Source organism: Hippocampus guttulatus, chromosome 9 (genome assembly GCF_054856545.1).
Source record: "Hippocampus guttulatus isolate MCC_2025c chromosome 9, RoL_Hgut_1.0, whole genome shotgun sequence".
Lineage (NCBI taxonomy): Eukaryota > Metazoa > Chordata > Actinopteri > Syngnathiformes > Syngnathidae > Hippocampus > Hippocampus guttulatus.
The window spans coordinates 9,143,563-9,161,235 of NC_141269.1; the positions used below are offsets into that span (position 1 = coordinate 9,143,563).

Consider the following 17,673-nt stretch of genomic DNA (forward strand, 5'->3'; position numbering starts at 1 on the left):
TTAAAGTCAGGTGGGTAAATCATTTTAATCTGGTGTTTTGACCCTAGATAACAAGGGAAGCACTGTATCTGTACCATCCAAGTCCTTTGACAAAACAATGAGGTTCCAAAATTAAGGTCGGCTAAATGTCAAGATTTAATTGCCGTTTAAATAACAGCGACTGTGAATGTTTTGAACACCAGTTTCCATGACAGTGTTGTATTGAGCCAAAATGCATCCTCGAGGAGATAGCCAAGACTTATGTGGATGGAGTTAAGTGTCCCATTGCTGAAGTCGAGTTGTCTTTCTTTAGATAGCAAATAAGTTGAGACCGAAGCAACAGCACCCCTGCTGGTTGCAGCCATGAAGTGCACTCTCTTTTCCCTCAATTGCTTGAAGACACAATTACTGAACAATAAGTTATAAATTTAATCAAGGCAATTTTCAAGAAGCAAGGACTCATTTATTGTGCCCGTTCCTTCTGTGGTCTTTTACTCTGACCCTGGCATGAAGTATTTCCCACAGGTTGGCAAAAGTCGGCGGTTTCCCCTTTTTGTTTACCAACCTGCAGTTTCAGACAAAATCAGTCATCAATGATTATCTTGTGTTGTTTTCCGGTTCGCAGACAGTGACCCACAAATTGTTTTGTTTCTGGGCTGGCCCGGAACTAATTGCTTTGATTGTGATCGATCATTTTTTCGCTTTATAATTGTTTATTTTCCTTCTCAGTAAACCGAAAAAAAAGATGATTGGAAACCGATGTAATTTTTCCATGTTTTCCTCAAAAATAAACAAATATGTGTCAGTACACCACATTTTACTCACATGCAACTGAAAATCAAGCAGCGGTACTTTTTTTTCTTCCAGTGTAGTTCTCATGGTGGAAACAACCATGAAGGCAGTCACAAAGGGCGATTATTAGTGCTTTTTGCTGATTCACAAGCGATTCTCTCTGCTTGCTTTCATTTGAGAAGTGACATTCTCAGAATGTTCTTTTTTTTTTCTTTTTGGTCTGTTTTGCAACAATTAGCCTTTTCCGTTATTCCTCGTATACCTCCGTTTTTCTTGTTGGTCCTTTCACAAGCGATTGTGTGGCGAAAAAGACAAAGAGAAAACTTGACTTGGCAATCTCCTATAAGCAGTCATTCTATGTCCAAGTTGAAAAAACACTTATGCTAATTCACCGCCATCAGAACCTCTGAGCTGCCCTGAGCATTTAAAAGAGAAGTTGTAATTTGATGTCATGACTTGGCTTTGTGCATCTATGTTGATGACTCGAATAAGAAACGCGTGTTTAAATTTGATGCGTTAGTCAATTGGATGGACAGCGTTTATCTGTTTGCCAAAGAGCTCACTTCAAAAGATACGTCCTCCTGGCAAGTGCAGTTTTGTGGTTCATTTTATCAAACGAGTGATACAGGGAATGGCGGCAAATGATTTTCAGGGGTTGGGGGATAACTAGAAACAGTTGGGGTGAGCAAAATTTCAACCACAAACTTTTGCTGACACCATGTTTGTGAGGGTCTTCACAGGACTGTTTGCATAGGGGATAAATGGGAGCTGGAATTTTAAACAGAACAATGCTGGTGCACAAGACGACATCCAAAGAGAGAGAGAGAGAGAGAGAGAGAGAGAGAGAGACACACGCACACACACTGAGCGACTAATCTGGGTGTGCTGACCTTGAACACCAAATATAATCAGTGGTGCAGCAGATTCCCATTAGAGCGATGTAAATGAGATGGAGGAGCATAAACGCGCTTTTGTTGCAGAAACTCTTCAGCTCAGTGGATACAAGATAACGCAACCTCAGGCTGGACCGCACACACGTATGCAGACACATGCGCACACTCACGGTCAGGCTTGAAAGCTCTCACATTGTGGGAAAAAGAAAAGAGAAAACACACCGCAAGTGAAGGTGTTATCAACACATTTGGAATAGAAGCAATCAGTCACAATGGAAATGACGACAATCTTGGCCAGGAAAAAAAAAAAAAGGGCAAATGCATTTAGCAAGTCCAAAAATTGCTTTGCAAAATGTACACATGGTAAATATCTACACATGAATCAATCTGAGTTTGTTATGATTGTTTTTATTCACTGTGGGGTTAGCGAAAGCGTTCAAGGGTTCAAACCTTTTCATGCCTTTGTGTGAATCATGCCAAAGAATTGAGACAGCTCGAGGTTTTTTTTTTTTTTCCTGATACTTCGGAAAAATGGAGGCACATGTTTGATGGAGGCCTAAGTGTTCCCTTACAGGAACATATGCCGAAAAAAGTGATGACTTTTTAATTGCTTGATGAGAAATATTTGGGTCTCTGCCCCATAGGCTCCTCCGCATGCACAACTTCAATCACACACAGGCATGAGCGCGCACGCACACACGCTCAAAAGATAGTAACTCGGCATATTAAAGATCAACGTCTTGCTATCAAGATAACTTCAGTGGATGAAAAAGGACGTCGAGCTGTATTTGATGGGCCTTCTTGTCGGAGCCCCCACAATGCACCGCGGGCACGGAGCTGTGAAGGCATTGCCGTCTATAATCGTACAGAGCTCTGCTAAATACTTGCTGTGCCTTTTCATCAGAGAGTGCTTCAGTCAATTCACACCCCTGACAGTGTAAACACAAATCTATGCTTCCTAGCAGCTCTCCATCACATAATCAGGGAGCTGACTGATGAATATTTATCAACGCACGGTACGGGTTCAGAATTCAGAAGGTTTTGGATATACTGCGGTTGTTTGTAGAGGAATGGAACCACAAAGACACACAAAGTCGTTTTACCCCTTCCCTCAAGGCACACCGCACATACCATCAGGCAACTAATTTATCAGTTGTCAGTGGTTGTAGTCATGCATGAACTCCGCATTTTCTTGACATTTCTAGTCACCACACTACGCGAGCTCACTTGATCAGCGTCTGTCAAAGCCTGCAGCTCGTCTCATCTCGTTATCGTAATGTGATCTTGGAAGTGACACGTCGCATTATTGGAGACACTGCCTGTGACTGACTGCGCTTTGCAAACTGAGGCTGGCTAAATTCTCTTGGCTCATAAGCACAATCACGGAAACTGTGTTCTCAAATATGTGCTTTTCATATTGGAGAAATATCCTGCTCACAAATCGTATCCCCCAACCATATTCCACGGTTACCGAAATGGAAGTTAAAACTGTGTCTTTAAAAAAAGAAGACTAAAAAGTATGCAACAGTGTAGCTAAATGAATTGGCAATGTCAGCTTTTTCACTGCACATCTTCCTTTTTATCTGGGAAGATGTGCTAACTTGCCAAAAAAAAATGCTGCCCTCTTCTGATCTGGGGTGGCATTGAGGAGGCATTTGTTTGGCTCTCACTTTGTCAAACCAAAAACCTCAGGTGCTTCTTTATATGTCATATGTGTGCTACCTTGTGACAATACAAAAATCAAGTCCTGGAATTTGAATTAGCCCAAACTGCAAAGCCACCCTAACAATGAACAAGCGGATTAACAAAATATTTATAAAAGAAAGGGGAGGCCTGGCAAATTTGTCGTGTCACCTTGAAAGTTCAGCTTGTGACTTATGAGGAGGGTGCAGAGCGGAATGGCCATTAAAGCCATGACATTTGAATTAATGTCAGTATCATAGCTACAGCCGCAGCGCCTTCCATTTGCGCAGTCACACAACTCGCCTCAACCGCTGACGGTTCATGAGTAATGATGCTGCCAAAAACCTGCACGCGCCACCCTGCATAAAAAAACTTGACACGCACGTCCATGAATATCCATTCACTGAATATTTTTTGGATGCACTTTAAACATGGCTGCCTCCTGTTTGACCGGTAACTCTCTTTTGTAATGACACGATTGACTTGTTCATTGTCTTAGAAGCACATTGCAGGTGCTTAAAATGTGCACAACTGAAGAAAAAAATGTAGCGGTAAACAAAGACGCTAGCTAGCCTGTTGCACGGCCTCCCTCTCTCTTTGTGCAGGGATTGTTGAAGATATAAAGTTATAATTGAAAACAGGAATGGATCTATGACCGAAGAAGCATTTCTGAAGAGAAACGCGTGTGACAGAAGTTATAAATTCATGACAATTAAGTTGTAATGGTTGGAAAACAACGTTGTACATTTACATTTGGAGAAAACTTATTTTGTGACGTCAATAAATTGTAACTTTAACAAGTCAATGCCAAGATTCCCTCTGCACATGACCAGACCAGCAGAGAGACTTGCCACATCCATATCTTTGTAAGGAAATATAGTTAAATATTACTTGAATAGGCTTCAGGTTGATGGTTGAACAAAGCCAACAAATGAGGCCATTTCCTTGTCGTCACTTGACAAGATCCTCAACATTCCTCATCTTAACAAAGAGATAACTTTATATTTTAAAGGTTTGCATTTTTATGTAAAATTAAAAAAAAAGTCATGCCAAATTAAAAACTTTCTTCTATGAATACTTCACCTTCATTTGTAAAGTTGGATGAAATTGTCATCTGTTTTTTATTTGCACTCCCTTTGCCATTATGACATGGATCATAAAAGCACAACAAACGAGACAAAAGCACACTGACGGTGTCGACATGTCTTATGTGATGTCCCCTATTGTGGAGTTAAGAGGCACCGCTTTTGACTCGTGTTGTAAACACGATCATACTGCACTCACAATAGCGACGCTTGCACTGGCTGAGCTGCAGAGGAAAAAGGTCAGTGTGATCCTTTGAAAACGCAAATTGATCAATTCACTGAAGCAGGCGCTAACGTCTGTGACTTCATTTTATAAAAGCTTTGTCATATTCATCGTTTGAGTGATTTTTTTTTTTTTTTTGCAAACACAAACTCAAGATGCGCTCGGTTGGGCTGCATGGCAGCGTTACCAGCTCGGAATGTAAAGCAGCACTGCAAAACAACTGTCAGGGACGAGCTGCGATATGCACTTTAATCATGTGCAAGAGATGGATCTACGACTGTACGTCAGAGCTGCACAAGGCGGGAAGGTATAGCCCTGCAGTGCATGTGAGTTTGTGTACGTGTGCGTGCTTGTGACAAAGGACTGAAATTGAGGGAGTGATGTGGTGGGGAATGGGGTGGGGCACATGAGAGACAGCAGCCTCGTAAGCGTGAAGATGTTTTTATTAAAAACTAAGAGAGGGGCCACAGAATGATGAACATCCAGTGTGCTCTTTCCACATGGAGAAAATTGCATTTGGGCATATTGAGCTGGTTGGAAAGATGAAGTATGCACGCTGATGTGCGCATTTTCATGGTAGCACTTATTAGCAACTGATAGAAAAAAAAACTGATTTGCAGAGTATACTGTACGAGGAGCACACACGCTTATGCGTGCGCGCACACGCTGTATAAACAAAGAGAAGTCTGTGTCTGTGTTGGATGAGAGTGAAAATGCCGAGAGTAAGAAGGGGGGAAAAAGTGAGTGAGGAAGAGGTGACAGACATGCCATGTGAAGTGAGGAAAAATGAATGACAAAACTTGGCGAATGATTAAAGAAAACTTATATTAAAAAAAAAAAAAGCAAGCATGAGTATAAAATGAGTCATTCTCCATATGTGGCATGAGTGTGGCTGGTGTAGCTTGATGTGTTTTCAAGAGAATAAAACAATGTGTTCAAACAGAACAGAATAATACACCTGCAGAGATCCGACATTGCGATCCACATTCACCAAACATGGTTGACATGCCAGAGCTAGAAAGATATTTTTCATAATTCTGTAGTTTCAGACTCATTATTTTCACACTAGTTTCGTTTATCGACCCCCCCCCCCCCCCCCCACACACACACACACAAAGCTAATAACTGAGAACAGATGAAACTCAGAGGAAAGTCGAAAGCCCTTGACACACTTCAATTGAGAAATCAAATCGTTTTGAGCGGGGTGGGGGGTGCCTAAAGTCGCAGTATGTGAACGGTAATCATGAGAGACTCCGCACGAGACGTTAGTTGAGCAAGCAGCAAGGCTGAGTGAGCTCAACACGTGTTTAGCATTATCTTTTCGGTCGTACCAAAATAAAGAATCTGCTTCAACAAGAGTGTTAAAAATTGAAAAAACAGTAAACCTGAAGCAGCAGCGTTTGGAGACCCCCTCCATCCAAAACCAACCAAAATCAAAACCAAGATGATGGATGATCAAATATATGGCTTACAGAACTGAGGAAAATCAATCAACCAGAAACAGCAGGCATGCCGGATGAGGTGCCAATCACACGGAGTAGACTTTTGGTGGGTTCTCTATGCTGCCTTGGACTGACCTCTTACTTTTGACTTCAGAACACCAGCTGAAACTATGGTGTCCACCACTGAAAAAAATCTAAAAAGGCCCTTGCCTCATTTGCCAAGAATTGGGCATACGACTAGCAAATAGAAGCCAAGCGAAGGGATTTCACGCAGCTGAGAAGATTCAGAAGTGATGCAGTAATAGCAACATTTCTGCTCTTTACATTTCAAAAAATAAAACTTGAAATTGATAACTTTTACAGTGCTAATTCTGTACTCATATTGCTAGCGCTGCTAATCTCGTTGAATCTGAACAGCGTTCTCTGTGTCTTTGTCACGACTATGCATTTTCATAACGGCATGCCATTATGAAAGATCATGTTTGACAATCACATTCATATCGGTTAGTAAGGGGCGTGGCTTTAGTCAGAGACTTGAGGTAGAAGAGGGATTAGTGAAGAGAGGCTATATGCACATCTTGCTAGCAGTTTTTGCACCACAAACTCCCCTTTTAACAGTTACTCCTTTCTTTTCGAATATCTATTCTTTCAATTCTGGTTGACATGCTACTTAAAACATCGCTTCGATGAATTTTCTAGGGCAAACATAGTTTCCAAAACCAAAACAAATTGCACGAGCTAAAAAGGACTAAAAATTATCATTATGTTTGACATTAAACGTCCTACGGTATTTTTTTCCTCTGAAATCATACTAAATTCCGGCTCTGTGGTTGGTGTTTTATGTGAACCCCGCATTCCCTGCCCCCCCCCGAAAGAACAACATTATGTTGGGAGTTTGGAGCAATTGGAGTCAACGGGTTCCCTGGCAAGATGACAGCCCATTAACCAGGGCTGCTGACTCTCTCCAAATGGCTGACGAGTGACAAGCTGAGCAGCGACCACATTAGTGAGGAAGTGCATGGCTGCATTTTGTCACGCTGCAAGACACAAACCTCCCCTTGAATGCTTATAACGCAGTTGAATAGCTTATTTAGACTTAGATGTAACCATGAAAAGGATGTAAACAGACAAGAGATGTGCACTTTGGATTGGCCAGTTTTTCAAAGCTGTGTACTTTGCATGCGTGCAGACACATTCACGCAGGTCCCCACAAAGCGGTTGTCACTGTGATTGGTTCCCTTTGCCAACCCACAATAGCCAATTATGTGTTATTATACACCATGGCAGCTCTTGTGGTCTGTATGCGTCGAGTGTGTGTGCGTGTGTGTGTGTGTGTGTGTGTGTGTGTGTGTGTGGACCCGTATACATGGGTGTCATCGTGGGCGTGATTGGCAAATTGCTGGTTATGTATTACAATGTGCTGAAAGAAGGGGAGGGGATATGTCAATGAGATGGTGGAGGCCAGGAAGAAACATATAGAGTGAATTGAAAAAAAAAAATTAAGGACATGAAGAGGCTGATTGTATTTGACAGTGTTAGAAAGGACAACCTCATAGGGAGCCACAGACCTCCAGTGAGTTGCGTGCTGATGACAGATGTCTGGTGGCCCGAGACATGCGAGACGCAGCCAAGCCAAAGCAGAGCTCACCACAGACTGAGCAACTCAGTCAGAGAATGACTAGTGTTCCATCATGGATGAGCAGGATATGACTGAGTGCTATGCGGCTGGATTTTTAAACATCATATCAAAGTGTCTAGAAAGCACGATGGTGGCCAAGAGCACACAAAGAATCGCATATACTGCAAAATGTCAGCCTGATTGAAAGCAGCGCATTGTGAATAACAACACAAGTCCATGACAACAAACCACAACAAGCCCCCCCCCCCATTTCAGCAGAGATCTAATTAAAACAACTAAAACACCTAACATGATTAAGCAATCCATTCAGAGCGCTTTATTTCAGGGAAAAAATTGATTCTGACATAACTTCTTGTCCAATGTCTGTCTATTATTATCGTCTTCTTTAAAATGTACATTAATACCCCCTGGTTTTTTTTGTTTTTGTTTTTTTGCCCAGGGCCCTTAAATCAGATGCATCTGCAGTACGAATACTTATCTGCACACATTCAACCTATACGTCATCAATAGCCAATTATGCAGTCCGCGCGGACGGGGAAGAGTGCTGGGGGGAGAAATTTACAAACGTTCTTGAATTTTATATTTAATCCCACCGGAAACATGAAGCATCAACTGGATATTTGTGGTGAGAGTAGAAATTCATCCAGACATTTATTACACGCAACACTGACATGACATCATCTTTAGTAGACGTCTCCATTAAATTCAGGAGATGAAGGAGCACCATCTTATTTCCCCCAAATATTTCTACCTCCCCCCGCCTCGCTCCTCTGTCATTCTGAATTGAGCCGCAACAAATGTGCCATCTGACGTCATTTTTGTGTGTGTGTGTGTGTGTGTGTGTGTGTGTCACTCGATGTCATGCTTTGTGCGCATGCGTGCCACATCACAGACGCATACCGTTCACATTTGAAGTCACATTTGTTTTAGCAATGCGAACATGTACGTCAAAAGATCAGTTCGGTCGGATCACAGAGCGGTATATGAGAAATAATTACGTGACAAATGTCTTCAACCTTAAATGAACTACACTACTACAATCCATCGGTATAAACATGCAAACAAAAACTGAAGTACAGTGTGGATTTATATACAGTACTCATTTATATTAAAACTGGTAAAGGCACATTATGAATAGATTATTAGAGTACTGTATTTAAAAAAATACATATTTAGATTTTTTTTTTTTTTTTTGCTTGCCTCATTTTAAGTTTGAGTAAGCCATCAAGACATCCAAATCCATCCTGACTTACTGTACATTCTTAATACTGCTCCAGTCTTTATGTTTATGAAGGATGACAGTGATCTGTCTCGGCCTGAATTGCAGCTATAGTACGCTTCCGTAATCCCCACCCTAATCTATTGCCCTTGCGTGTGTGTGTGTGTGTGTGTGTGCGCGCGCGCGTGTATTTAAGCTTTTGGAGGGCCTCTTTCCCACGACTTGCCCGCTACATGTACGTAAGTAATACCATAGATTTCCCCCCAACATAATATTCTGAACAGAGACTCTTTGCACTGAGTTGTCAGTATTTCCATTAACTTGTCAGCCAGTAGAATATATCCAGTACAAATTGAAAGGTTTTGAGAGAAGAGATATGAGGAAAACAAAAGAGAAGCTGTTTTTAAGCACCCCTGTGAGAAAGCTTTTATCACCTAGAGAATGGATGACAAGATAGAATTTGTCCCATGGCTTCTTTTTTATGGCCAAGCGCAGATTTACTTTCTCTCTAACGGGACAGCCTAAGTCAAACTTCACTTTGGTCATTTTAATAGTGAAGTATTGGGACTATTTTGACAGGAACTAGCACAGAAACACCTGTAAAAACCTGGCAAGCGATGTCATTCAGCCGTCTGCACGCAGTGAAACAATACAGCACAAGCCGGATAGAAAGTGGACTCACAGCGTCTGTTCTCACGATCTCGAGATGTTTAGTTGGGTTGGGGTCGGGGCTACCGGGTTCTTTCACGGCAAACTCATCCAAGCATGCATTTATGAGTGCTGCTTTGAGAGCTGGAGACATGCTAGAACACGTAAGTATTAGGATGGAATTATGTAGATTTCGGAAGAAACTAAGGGGTCTAGCCCAACCCCCGATTGAAAAATATAATTGATTCGGAGGAAACGTGAAGTCATGTGGTTGATGATTAATTGTGAGCAAAACACTCAACCGACATAATCTCATTAGAATTGCTCGGCATGCTAAAACTAACATTTATGTGTTTGTGTTTGCGTGTGGGCCCCCATTGAGCGGGTCCGGGGCCATCCTAATTATGTGGTGTGACTCATGTGAGGGTAATTACAGCATGTGAGACAGTGGGAACAAGGCTACTAGTGACCCAGAAATCCGCGGACTAATGAAGCGATAAGACACACACTCTTCCTCTCCTCTCGCCCACATGCTCACCTCACAAGAAGGGAAGCGGACAGAGCTCGGGAAAGAGAAAGTCAAACAGACACCAGGGGGATAATGTCTGCCTCAGACTTCATTAGGGAGAGTGGAGAGATTTGGGAGGAGCCGCCAAGAGACGGCCTGTCAGGCGCCGACCTCTTCCTCGTGCCCACTAATCTGCCTACTCTTTGTTCTTCGTCATATCTGGCCAAGGCTCCACAGGACCCAGGTCCCACTCCACATGGCCAGATTAAGCCTGACTGGCCGAAGTTAAATTCTCTTTTGAAGAATCGTCGAGGTGTAATCGCCGGGTGAAGCCACGTCTTGCAAGGTGCAGGCTGCGCATTGTGCAAACACAGGAGACAAAGCGACTTGTGTGTAGATGCTTGGCTAGGCGTATGCTGAAAAGACTCAAGGCTTCTTTAAATGTCATCTAAAGGTTCATGTCAGGCCGATTTATCCCCTTACTGTCAAAAGTCATGGCAGGTTGTTGTTGTTGTTTTTAACCTGAGTGTTTAAGAAATTAAAGATTTAAAAACACGTCTTCTAGTTCTGACATCTGAATAAATCATTCATCTTTTCTCGACCGCATCGCTCGGCATCAACCTGAGCAATCAAATATCACGGCTTTGTCCGCACATCGTCAGTAGCAGCAAGTCTGGAAAGTCTAAATTATATATTAGTGAAAATATGACATCATTTTTGGCATATGTCAAATGACCATTTTTGCTCATCTATGACAATTTCAAGAAAATTACTTGTTATATTGTCCCACTTCCACAATAGTAGCAATGATATGTATTCTTCAGTTGATTAAAATTTACACGTTATTAATTAATTCTGCATTGTTTAAAGAAAAATATTCTATAAAAAATACTATGTATTGTAAATGTGTATGTAAATACTGTAAAAAATGTACATATATATACGGTATATATATACAGTATATATATATATATATATATTCCCATGCATATTTGAAAATCAGAAAAACAAAATGACCAAAAATCCTATTCTCCAAATTGTGAAAATTATCTGTATTTTTCTAACACAAATACAATGCTGAGAAACGATCGCTTCTTTAGCGAATTAATTTTTTTCTGTTCGCAAAAGAAGCAACCATTTTTTAAATACGTATTTTTGAATTATTACTAAAAATATTTTTAACAACAACAAAAATGAAGCAACACTCTACCAATAATAAAAATCTACAAGAAAATATACGATCAAGGCATCAAACAAATCCTCATGTGCAGTTTGCAGAATAGTCGGTGACACGTTAAGTGCTTTCATTGTTCTGATTTGCTATTTCTGCAACATGTGCAAACATCATGTGCACAACAAACACCAAAACATATCACATATTTGTGCCTTGGCAACAACTTGTCGTGGCCATCCAAATCTTCACATAAATCACAAACGCTGGCCATGATAATGCCACATTCTGGGATAGAAATGGCAAAATGTCATAGCAAGAGAGCGCTCCAGCATCTTTTCCCTCAGCACTGTGTATTAATAAAAAGAGGAAGCAATAAAAAAAAATGCCCCAAGATAACTTCAGCACTATTCAAATAGCACTGAAATGATTTCAACATTGCCTTCATTTAGCTGAACTCGTGTGCAAACAGTGTGACATTGGTGCATAGCGATGAGCTTCAGAGAAGCACAGGAACAAAAGAGAGTGGTGTTTCCGCCTTGCACACACTGTTGCCAGAACATAATCTTGATGTTCCAGGCTGAATTAATTTAAATCCTTGTCTAATGATATTAAAAAGGATCATTCTCACTGCAGCTTCAAGTTAAACGGCAAATGATTCAGTGGTGTTTCTTTTTCTAGTGGAAGTCTGAGAGCGTTTCACCGCAGCTGCCGTGTTACATAACGTTTTCTGGAGCACTTGGAACCGGAAAATTCTTCAATTGTGATTCCGGAAAAATGCTTCCGCTGACAGTCATGATGTTGACCTCTGCTTGAGTCAGAGATAATAGACTGGTTTAAGGTCACACAGGTTTGATACAATTTTGTCTCCTTTTGATGCTAAAATGCAAAAGCGAGCCACAAGGGGGCAGTCGACACCTTTCATCTTTGTACAATCACCACTCTGCCGAATGGAAACAAACAAAACCATTCTTTCGTTGCAATTCATTCAGAGATATCTAGTTAATATAGTTACAAACCTGTGCCAAGTGTTCTGTGTTATTCACAGAAAAATAAACAAGACTTAAAGGCAATGTCCTTCTGTCTCAGCCTGTAACCCACAAGATTGGGTCGGTAGTTTGTGTGTAGTCCTGCAAAATAATTAAACACGTAACCAAAACTAGTTCTCAGCGGAGCACAAAGCCGTTAAGTTGAAATAGTTATTAAAAGCTGAAGTAACGAAATATTGAAGCGCTGTTTCTTCATTCTGAGAGCAGTTGGTTGGCTGTATTTTTATGTTTTTTTTTTTTTATCTACGTGTCTCTATTGCTCCCCCCGAAAGTCTTCACAGTCTTCATCAAACAACGACAATGTCCCCATATCAGGATGCAATAACTGCCATGACTACCACTGCCAAAAATACGGCCTAACTTGACAAAATATTTCTCATCTTCAATGTATTATGTGTCAAAACATCTCCACTGATGTGGCAAAGGAAGTGACAACAAACACAACCACCTCGCGATGTCTCTTGTTGGTCGGTGAGGCACATATGCAGGTTATTCACAACCTACGCTCCTTTGCAGACACAACATATGCATATGCGTGTATGTATGTGTGTGTGTGTGTGTGTGTGCGTGTGTGTGTGCGTGTGTGTGTGTGTGTGAAATATCCTACCCCCGTCACACCCTTTACAAGATGACACCTTGACGTATACAAGCACCAATGCGCTCACACGCAGACACACGCAGACACACACACACACACACACACATGCACTCATCGGCTGGAGGCACTTAATTTCCAATTCCACCCCCTCGCCTCACCCTGTGCACCCCTCATATCCCACTCAGGCCCAGCACTAATGTGCACTGTTACTATAGAAACCTGACGCACTGAGCCTGGCAGCCATTTACGGCATAAGTAATAAAATCAACAGCAAAAGGCACACCTCCAACACTTATAGTGTCTACCTGGAAGCATACAGTCCCACATGTTATCAGCACGCATATATTTACATTTTTTTACATTACCTTTAGTCATGGTTCATCACTGAGCAGGGCAGTTTTGAAGTGGGAGCTGAAATACCGGACAAGAGAAGAGTATAAACGTTCTGCAAACGTGATCAATCAACAGAAAGCTTCATCTGATGAACAAATAGTTTCTCTTGTCATCCAAGAAGAGTCATTTGCTTGATACGCTTGTCTGTTTGATGAAGACAAATGAAGTGAGGCTTGCGGATGCCCCGGTTGCCAAATTGGGCCAATCAATTCCTCCACATTCATGTTTCACAAACTTTCCCAGCTCGAGACCCAAATTAGGACCGTGGTTCTTCCTCCTAATGATACTGCAACGAATAACAATATTTTTTTGCATGCGGTTCTTATGATGTGTTTTTTACACTTTAACGGAAGCATCTTTTTTTTTTTTATGTATCATGAATTGGTTTTGAATTAATTTTCAGTTGGTACAAAAATTACGAGGGAAAAAAATAATGTCGTGACAGAAGCAAATATTGTTGGAAGCTGACAAATATATTTTTATATATGTTCAAATATTATAGACACAATCATCAGTGTTTGTTGCCAATGTGAAAGTAATGATACAGAGGGACTTCATTCATGTGCCAGCTTGCTGAGTAAAAAAACAAACAAACAAACACTGAGTGACACAGTAAAAACTGATCATTTAGGCTCCATGTTTGAAAAAGGAACATACCCGTTGGGTATGTTGCTGCTCTGCCACCTAGAGACAAAATTGAATACTACACCAACTGTGACCAAGCTGACGTCAGTTAAATCGGAGTTACTTTCCTTCTTTTATCTTTTTTTGAAAGTAATTTATGAACCATCCAAAGCTATCCTGTTAATAACGTGAATTCCTCCTGTGTGCATTTTTTTTGGAAATCCCACAGAGGGCCCCTTTCAAAGAATGAGATGAAAACTCTGCTTTTTTTATTTGCAAGTTTTGAGGCTCTGACAAAGGAGGAAGAAAATGGCACTGGAGAGTCGTGCACACACAGTCTCTGCTGCATCTTTTAACAGGGTAGAAAGGGATGAACACATGCTTTATATTTAGAACGGTGCCGCCATGCAAAAGTCGACATGAGAGGAAAAGCTCGGCGATGCGTTTGAGAGCTACATCGTCAATAATGTATAAGAGGCGGCCTTTTAAAAAGAGACGAGGATTGCCACTCTGTCTTGTCTGCTTCGTTTGCAAGTCTGTCCACTCTGTAGCGGATGTTGGTTAAATTTTCATATTTCGGTCCCTCTGGAGTCACATAGGCAGTTTACACACACGTACCAGCAATCAGGCTGTATTTAAGCATTTCCCCGATTTGAATGAATGTTCTCAAAAGATGATTTTGAACTGGTGTGGGATGTTTTCAGTCTGATTCTTCCCCCATAATCTGGAGAAGAGATGGGACTGACAATCGCACATCTGTCTAACTCTTCTCTTTACCGCTTATTTTCACCTGGGTCGCGTGTGTGCTTTGGTCTAGAGGCGGGGTACACCCTGAATTGGTCGCCAGCCAATCGCAACCAGTCAGTAAGTTCATGATGAAAGGGATGTGAACGAGAGTGATAGTCAATTACGAAGCAGCTGTTGCTGGAGACAAATTGATGTTATGTCATTACTTCATCATCATCATCATTTCATCATCATCAATTAGATCAATGGCATCATATTTTGTGGCAAAATATAGACAAAAGGAAAAATGCAGAGGTTGACTGTAGTTTTGAGTTGTAATATCACCAATCACCACTGGATGGCAGGCAAGTCTTAGATGTGCTGACACTGGGTCTTATACTGCCCTATACTGTATTACTAATGTGAGTGTGCCTAATCACTTTTTTTGCAAATTTTTAATTATATACACGGCAAACATTCAATAATAAAGTTCTGAGTGGCTTAATTTTTCTCAAAACATTTTGAAAAATTAGTTCTTGCACTTAATCTCCGTTTCTTGTTTAGCAGTTTTGTGCTGTCCTTGAATGATGATTTTGATGCAAGAGAGCCCTTTGCACTGTAAAAAAAAAAAAAGTGGTTAGTTTGTTGTTTGCTTCAAACCGTTTGGTGTTGGGTTAGGATTGTGGATCGTATTAGCAAAAATGAAATATACTAAGAGCATGTATTTTGCACATATGTGCATATTTTGTCCAAATTTAAAATATAATTTTGTCACATACAGTACATTTGTTTCGGAAGTGTGTGGTCCTAGGTGGCCTCCCAGTCGCTGTGATGAAAAATTGTGACCCCTGCAACATTTAAATTGCCCATTTCCAATCTAAGTGATCATGTCGATGATGCATCAACAATGATTTCACAAGGTAGGAAACCCATGCTTACGTTTCCAAATGAACAATTTTACAATATTCCTAGGAAATCACAATATATTTTACGATATAATACGCACATTATACACAAATATTTTCAGAACAATCCTATGGCCTGTAGACACCATGTCGGCGATGTTAGTGGACAGGGAGATTCCGAACGCTGCTATAGATTTCTTAGTCGCAATGTAACTACCAGATATGCTAACAGTAAGCCTTCTATTTTTTCTTCCACCACGATTCTTTCTGCTTGAGATTTTCTGGACGTCTTCCCTGTGGTGCCTTGCTACCTCTCACAGGTCAGTCTTGGTACTACGAATAGACATCTGGTTTGTGGGAGGACACTCGCCCTTGTCGGCCGAGATGTCCGATTATGTGTGGTGTGCTGCGCTATCTCATTTACTAAACAGACAGTAAATATGTAAGGTCTCTCACACTTTAAAAATTGGTTAAGACGTTAAAAATCAGTATGTGTGTGCCCCGTTCAACTTTCTCATGGACCAAATCTTCTCTGTACAATGCAAAAACTCTCTACAATTCATAAACAAAACAAAAAAAATAGACTATGAGCAAACCGCATCCAACAATCTTTCGAGGCTTTGTGTGAAAACGTTTTTGCATTTGGAGGTCATCGAAGCAGTGAGCCCTTACCCGCCTCAGTGAACGGGTCCCCAGTGTTGCTTCATCTTTGAGGATTGAAAGAGTCAGAAATCTCCCCAGAATTCTCCTGCAACACAGAGGGAGGGTGGGAAGGTGTGGGAAAGGGATGAGGAGATTAGGAAAGAGAGTCTTTGCCTTTCAAAATTCAACCCTCTTAAAATCAACTCGGGCTTTGGTGCCGAGTTCCCTCTGGTGCTCACATGGATGTGTGTGTGTGTGTGTGTGTGTGTTTATGCCACAGCGTTTGGATCGTAGGAACTGACGTGCATCCCGAGTTCAACTGCTACAGCCAAGTTCTAAAAGCACACGGGTCAAACGGGCAGCCCTGCTTCAGCTCCCACACTGGGGGGCTTTTAAGGCTTTTAAAAGGCTAGTTTCTTCTCGCCAGCCAAATGGCCTGTGCATTTGTGTGCGTGTGGCCGAGAAAGTCAGTGTGGGAAAAGCATGCAGCACCTCTGTATGATCAGCACACATTCTGACAGATCAAACGGGTTGCATTAGGACACACATGTGAATACTGACGCGCAAGTGCATGTAACGTAAGCAGCGAGGCACCGTGTGCAGTTGCACGTTCAAAATGTGAACTCTCTCGTGGTTTCCTGCTGGTGTCATCGGTTGCAAAATATGAAAAAGATGACCGGGCTCAAGATTAGAAATGTTATTTTTCTGTAGTCTTAAATACATCCATAAATCCATTCATAGTTTATACTGCTTGTCCCTATTAGGGACTTGGTCTGCTGGAGCTTATCCCATCTGACTTCGGACAAGAGTTGGGCCTCTCTCTCTCTCTCTCTCTATATATATATATATATATATATATAATTTTTTTCTAGATCAATCATTGCCACTGAAATTCTAAGATGTCAACTTTTTTCAACCGGAGTTCCTGGAGAAAACCCACACAAGAACAAACAGAACATGCAAACTCCACCCAGGAATGCCAGAAGGGTAACAGTAAAATCCAAGTCCAACCATGACATTATAAAGCCAAGCAACTTCAGTTAGCACAATCATGTTTCATTTGCAACTGGAGCAAGGTGCCATAACGCATGTCTACCACTAGGCTGTGCTGTTACACCATTCCTCCATTTCTGCTTTGTGACCGACTTAGTAAATAAGGCCAGATGATGATGGCAGCATATATTATTGCCTGATGTAACGATCACTAGGGACTGCCATCTGAATTAAAACTACAACACTTGGCTTCAGTGCGTAGCATTTCTGACCGAAAACACCTTAGTTTTGGGTCCAAATGTCAAAAATTATGACACGTTCATGTGATATGTGCAAAAAAAAAAATGAGGACGTTCAAACACATCGGTACCATCAAAGAATTGTGTTAAGTTTACTTTTAATGAACCAATTATTTGACACTACAATTTAAGTTAAATTTTGCCAAAAAATGGCACAGTCAA

At 41.2% G+C, this 17,673-nt stretch overlaps 1 protein-coding gene across 7 annotated transcripts in view; it reads right to left on the reverse strand.

The window, feature by feature from the left end:
• Positions 1 to 17,673, reverse strand: part of LOC147200216 (receptor-type tyrosine-protein phosphatase delta-like) — a 190,527-nt gene that overhangs the window by 98,262 nt on the left and 74,592 nt on the right. For all 7 annotated transcript variants that reach the window (XM_086119019.1, XM_086119027.1, XM_086119026.1 and 4 more), the window contains exons 4-5: positions 16,250 to 16,325; positions 13,295 to 13,340 (exon numbers count right to left, since the gene is read on the reverse strand). The gene's annotated coding sequence lies outside the window, so the exon portion shown is untranslated. The remainder of the gene's footprint in view (positions 1 to 13,294; positions 13,341 to 16,249; positions 16,326 to 17,673) is intronic.